The sequence below is a fragment of the Chelonus insularis genome, unplaced genomic scaffold (assembly GCF_013357705.1).
Source record: "Chelonus insularis isolate UGA/USDA-ARS -01 unplaced genomic scaffold, ASM1335770v1 contig_123_pilon, whole genome shotgun sequence".
Classification (NCBI taxonomy): Eukaryota; Metazoa; Arthropoda; class Insecta; order Hymenoptera; family Braconidae; genus Chelonus; species Chelonus insularis.
The window spans coordinates 19026-25808 of NW_023276364.1; the positions used below are offsets into that span (position 1 = coordinate 19026).

General features: G+C 34.0%; 1 pseudogene; it reads right to left on the bottom strand.

The window, feature by feature from the left end:
- Positions 1-1061: 1061 nt before the first annotated feature.
- LOC118066837 (myogenesis-regulating glycosidase-like) lies at positions 1062-3288 on the bottom strand (annotated as a pseudogene).
- Positions 3289-6783: the final 3495 nt, after the last annotated feature.

Genomic DNA, 6783 nt, shown 5'->3' on the forward strand with positions numbered 1-6783 from the left:
CATCCTAGGAAGCTAAGGAATTCTAAATTCATCCGATTATTCCATAATAATTTTTGTTTTAATCATAGTTAAAGTAATTCAGTCAATATTTAATTTCTAGTTTGTTTTTCTAATTTTAAATCAAATTTAAGTTTGAGAAATAATATCCAGTTAATTCTTTTGAATGCCTTTTTTCATTCATGGAAGTTTGGTTTAGAAGCGCGAAAAATAATGATTTATTTAATATTCAATTTTACAGTTTTTTGTAAAAAAATTTTAATTAAAAAATTTCGTTAACATCAGTACATGGATATATAATACATTTAACTCGGTCTTGGTCTAATTTTAACAGAACTTAGCTTAATAGAGAACAATTGTTCTAATTTCATATTTTTGATTTTAAATCTATTGCAATTCTCATTGATCACTATAAAAACTCAGTGCTGATAGTATTTGATTTTATATGAAAGTATAACATGTATTGTATAGTCTTATTCAATAATATAGATTGTTTTAATTATTCCAGATATACGAGCACATCATTAATTGATATGACACTGCATCCACTGCACTGACCGCATTTCCTTGTTCAAATGTTGAAGAATAGTATAGAGGAAGGAAGCTAAAGTTTGACAGCGTAAATGCATTTATAAGTGCATCATAAATAAATTTTTAAAGAGTTTTGAGGTAACATGACGGGCGTTTTGTCATAAGCTTTTCACTAAAAAATTCATTTATTATGCACTCACACTGACAAACTTTAGCTTCTCTCCTGCATACCATTTCTTTAACATTTTTGAATGTATTTTACATAAAAATAATAAATGAAAAAAACATAAGTTGACAAACAAATTCGAGGTCATTCCAGCTTAGAAAAGCCCAGTCTTAATGTGTAGATTTACAGTGCCTTTTAAAAAATAGTCAAATTAAGCTATGTGCCTTTTTTAAAAAGACTGCCGTTAATGATGTCTTATTGATTTTAACTTATTACACTCTAAAATATCCCATAAGTAGGAAAGTGAGACCATTGCTTACATTTATTATCTTTCGGTCTGGACATTTCTGTTTTTAAAAGAGCTCTGTAACAATGAAAAATATGTATAATCTTTCTTTTTTTTCCAAATAAATACAAATACGTTACGGACATGTTTCAACATACAATGAAATACCCAAGAATCAATGAAGACATTAAATGAACCACTAGAACCGGGTGTTATCAGGCATTTTAACAAAATATGCGACTTTATCTTCTGCTACTCGGTAGTTATGGATCCATCTTGATCCCTTTCTGAGACTTCCGTCAATTCCATCACGCCAGACTCCAGCTGGAAGATAAACCTCTCGTTGTCTGCTACCAGAATACAGTATAGGTGCGACGATCAACTCTTCACCAACAGAAAACTCATCAACAACAACATGACAAGCAGGATCCATTGGATCCAACATCCAAGTGGTCTGATGATTGGCAATCCTGAATCTAAAGTTTCATTAGCATATTTCTTTAGCAATGGTGTCACCGTCTTCTGTCTTAATGATGTCAAGGTCTTTGTCATTTCCAAAACACTGTCATCAGCGTATTTACTAGGAAGATGCGTGAATCTGATGACTGGAAGGAATGTAGACAACTGAAGCCATCTGATGTAAAGTTCTTTGTCTGGTAAGTTTACGTGGAAATCATTGTTCGGATTATTGTCAGACATTGGCAGAGCAATGTCACCTCCAACAGCTCCTGGAAGAACAAACGGAAATCCTATCATTCCATAACTTAAAATGGTTGGAATCACAGTCTTAATAGCTTTCCATGACGAAGGAAATGGCGGCAAACTCACGAAGACTGGAGCTTTTGGCCTTGTTATTGCTGCAGATACACCTAGGACTGGAATTGATCCAATAATGGCCTTCGTAAACAGCGTTTTGTAGTGATCTGGATTCGTCAAAGGTTCTTGGCATTTGTAATAATGCGGCATATCATAAGCTGTCCCAAGGTCTAAGTAAAATGACTCGATATGATACTTTTTTAGCAAAGGCTCGAGTTTCTTCAATAGCCATGGCAGTGTTTTATTATTTGTAATGTCTAGAACTCCTGCACTGTTGCTCTGATGATAGCGAGTCAATGCTGGAATCCTTGGGATCACTTCCACGCTCAGAGATAAGAAGTCGATTGGTGACGGCATCTCTGAAGTTGATAGACTCCGTAGAAATAAACGGCTGAATGGTGAAGACAATTCGAAAACCACGACGTCGAATGATGTCAATGGTTTCTTCCATGGACTTGAATCTACTTTCATCTAGAATAAAATCCCCAGTACTTGGTTGCCACTCTTCACTTAACAATACGTGTCCTTGTCTTAGAAACCCCAGAGCTATGATGTCTTCAGTGTAGTTATAAACTGTCGCTTCATTGGTTGGAGATATCTGCCAAATTGGTTCGGAAAGCAGAACATCAACTGCCCGCAATTCGTCCGGTTTCAGGCCATCCCACAAAGACTTTTCGGCTATTGACGAGTGAAGGTTCTTCATGTTGTCAGTGGCGCAGATAGAGTAATTAAGCTGTGGCAACTGAGTCAAGTGATTGATGTAAGCAAACTCATCATGCTTGCTTGGAGACAAAACTCCTTAGTCTTGTTAGCATTTATTGAAATATACAATGGAGTTTCAGAATCAACCAGAATCGTAGCACCTCTAGAGTTTGAGGAAATATCTTTTCAGAACATTTCCGAAGGGATTTCTTCTCGAATGTCTCCGGTAATGAATGGACTTAATTCGAGCTTGCCTTGTTCTAGTGGGTAAGCCATATTGTGAATTTGCCCACCACCGTACCAGTGACCGCGTCTTGAAGACCAATCGAAACAGTCTTTCGGATTGAAAGAAGGATTTAAACTTTGCCATGTCAAATAGTAGCAATGCATTCCTTCTCGTTTGGCATGAGTCAAATATAAACGTGAATAGTGGAGCCATTCTAAACACACAGAATCAGATTTTTGGTGGTGAGGTAGACAAGGAAAGACTCCAGTGTCGGTTGGAATGCCATTTCCTAGTCTGGCTGATACAATTTCTAGTCCTGCGCTGTTGTAGACGTGTAACAGACGCTCATTTTTATTGAACCTAACATTGAAGAAATAATTTATTTATATTTTTATAGACTATTTTGAATTTCGTGTTGAATAAAGTAGAATGGTTTACCTAAATTTTTCAAAATATGCTCGTTGAAGAACATTTTGGGTGTAGTAAATGTGTGCAAAACCCACTAGAAATATTACACAGATGAATAAAAAACCAACAAAAGCTCGCAACCTGAAAATTAACATTTCATTTCATGTTATCGATGAAATAGAATTGGAAGTTATAGTAATAGGTAATTTTTAAGTTTGATGATAATAATATAAACTCTACAAGATTAATTTTTTATATACTTTCACCCTAGTAACATAGCTCATTCACAAAAGAACATTCTTCAAAGGTATTACAAAAACCTTGCAATGATCGTATAAAAGAATTGCACTATATGTGTCTTATTTTGCATTAACGTATGGATCTTGCAACAGAAGATGACAGTAGGGACTAACTGTAAATCTTACAGCAGATTCAATGCAGAAGCGGCTACAAAAAAAACGTCAGATTTTCAGCAAAATCCACACATACATAAAATATAGGAACAACTTTTTATGTAATGAAATCAACTTTAACTTTTGTTTTGAACTTTTTTCTGTATCTCTTATAGTCAATTGTATGCAAAATGAATATGAATATAAGGAATCGATTTTACGAGAGCTTTTACATTGTACCAACATCATTGACTTCCTAGTAGGAAATTATAGTAATGGGTCTGATTCTGCAAATCCTAAATATCTTCACGTTTTCAGGTCCCCAGAATCGGATACGACCGTTTTCCAGTAAACATATGTGCGTGTGTACGTATGCGCGTATGTTTATACGTGCGTTTGAAATAACGTAACCTAGAACTGATTAGTTCTAACAACATCAGTCCAGTCATTTTTTGTACAGAATGAAAGAACTGGAAAAATGGTGAACCATATGAATTTTATACTTTATAAATTATACCATTTTCTAGACCAAATTTCGAGATCTTCTAGAAAATATAAATATTAAATGTTTAAATAATTGTATAGGAATATGATGATAATATTCCATCATAAAAAAAATTTTTGAAAAACGAAATCAGCGGTGAAATTTTAAACTTGTGTTGGGATGGAGAAAATAGCATTGTGAACGATATAGTTAACTAGAGGTCTGGGTATGACTGGTTTACCCAAGCTGCGTGGCCCCCGGGTTTACATAAATGTTTCTGTCCTTTAAGATATGTCGCGTAACACGGGGGCAGATTATAGTTCGTCGTGCCCCATTTCGTACTGCCCTATATATAGTCCATATATGGTAGTCTGAACACGCCGAGCGCGAGACGCATCAGCGACCGCCGACCAAAGCGGATAAAGTTGGTGCTACGGGAGGCCAAATTCCAAGCCCTGTGCCTGGGGCTGCAAAGTCAAAATATAACATGTAGGCCTAGGCACAACTGGCCAATTGAGGTCGGACTTGTAGTAATATGTCGTAAAGGCCTCGGGCTTGTTACGTGTATCCCTGTGCCTGTTTCAAGGTGCAGGTATATGCGTCCCGGGAAACGCCATCGCGAAGAGAGTAGAGTTATAATTTCCCAGAGTTATGCTCTAGTAGGCGAGGTACTTAATTTCCGTCCTTCGGATGAGGGAAGCAAGGATTACCCAGCTGCCAACTTTCCATTTAGCGCCCTCGATAAGTGAAAATATTTTCCAATCTAAATGAAATTTCAATCAAAATCGTGTTCGTATATTTGTTGTATCTGTCGAATAGAATTAGTTTGAAGTTAATATCTTGTTTAGTTATCAAGATCAATGACCAAAAAATTAAATTTGCAATCTTTTTGTTATCTTATTAATTTTTTTTGTTATACTGGTGGTTTAATTGTAATAAAAACTGTATCAGTACATCTTTTCACTGTTATCTTTCGAATAGAATTGATTTGGAATAAATATCTTGCTTGGTTTTTAAGCTATCGTTGGAGAAAAATGCTTCACTACCGTACAACAAACAAATAAACCAACATACAGACGCACACCCAGGCATTATCTTGAAATGATGAATTCGAACTTTGCTGATCTTGACATAAGAAATTCGTTAAATTGCTAATTTGATAAACCGGACCCATTACAATAACTTCCAAATGAGACGTTAATAATAAATTGTGTTTTTAACAATTAAACATTTTTAATAACATTATTAATATCATGATAATATTTTCAATAAAAAATTTTAATTTATTATAAACAATAAAAATAAGGATCAATGCTATATATTTAAGTTCTTCACGGAGAAAAATCAGTCAGTAAGTTTGACTGCAGAAAATCAGTTATTGTTACTGTTTTCGTCATCCCATGAAACTTCAAATGTCAGTAAAAAAAGACCGTCACTCTGTCAGTACGTGATTGAAATGATTTAATGAACAAAGAAGTAATTTTTATTACTGAAGAAACTAATATTTACATTAATTAAAGCTAATTTTTCTAACATTATTCAACCAGCTCAAATAGTAAGTTTTACTGATTAAATATATATATTTTATACTTCTAACGAACAATACGAAGCTCCCTCCCATGTTCTGTGTAGCAGAGTTTACTAGAGTCCTCAATGAGTCCTAAAGTAAAATTGGCCGACGTAGTTTTCCCTCCATGTTCTGACGCGTGATTTTGTCTTTTACCAAAAAAAAGTTACTAATCGTATGATATAAATGGAAACACACTCCTTCGGTTTATAAACAATTTTTATCTGTTATAAACAATTGGAAATGGGTATTTGAGTTTTTTCTTACGGAAATTTTCTCTTACTACTAAAGCGAAGGTACTGATTATGTATCATGATTAACAACGTTGCTTTTTCGATACAATTAAATTTTCGTAAAGAACAGAAATTTGATCTAATGATGAATTTTAAATTTCACTAGAAAGTTGGTCGTGTGGACCTTTCAGGCCGCACTCAGACCACTGTAGAGCACTGATATTTTATTATTTTGCAGTTATACAAAGAAAGATACAGAAAAAAGTGCCTGAAATTTTCTTATTTAAAATTGTAGATCTCCAGATTTATTCAAAATTTTTTTCAGTATTACTCCGTAATTTTCTCTTTCCAAATTTTTGTTAACTGTACTGAAGTTGGTCTTTGTTTTTTAAAAAATTACTCTTTTTTCCTGTCCTTAATGATACCCACAAACTACAGTAACAAATCTTGCAGTATAAAGTCAAATTTTGGGTTAGTTTGAACTTGAATTTAATTATAAGTTTTTAAATCAATTATTTTTTCTTTCAATCATAATGAATGTTGAGTCTACGTTCGAAACATTTTTAAAGACAAATAAAAATGCATGAAGATAAGTATATTTGGTCGTAGAACTTTTCACTGTGGTTGATGGTAATTTCAGGACCAAGTCATGGAAAACTCTCTCTCTTGTATGAAAAAACCCCGAAACACATTTACTATGGTTCGTAGCAGAAATTCACAACGATTAAAGAGTTTCTTTAATTGTATTTTATTAAATTTACTGAAACATTTGAGATAATCGCCAGTACGAAAAATCAATCGTAATTTTTCATGCATAATTTTTCCATGAGTACACACTCTACCTGTAAATCAGCATTTTGTCGTTTTTTACTATTCCGAAGTGCCTTGTGGTATCGTCAACTGTAATTTTCTTTCAAAAAACTACTAATGCTGTTGACACTCGTAATAGTCGAATTCGGGCTTTGAATATCACCG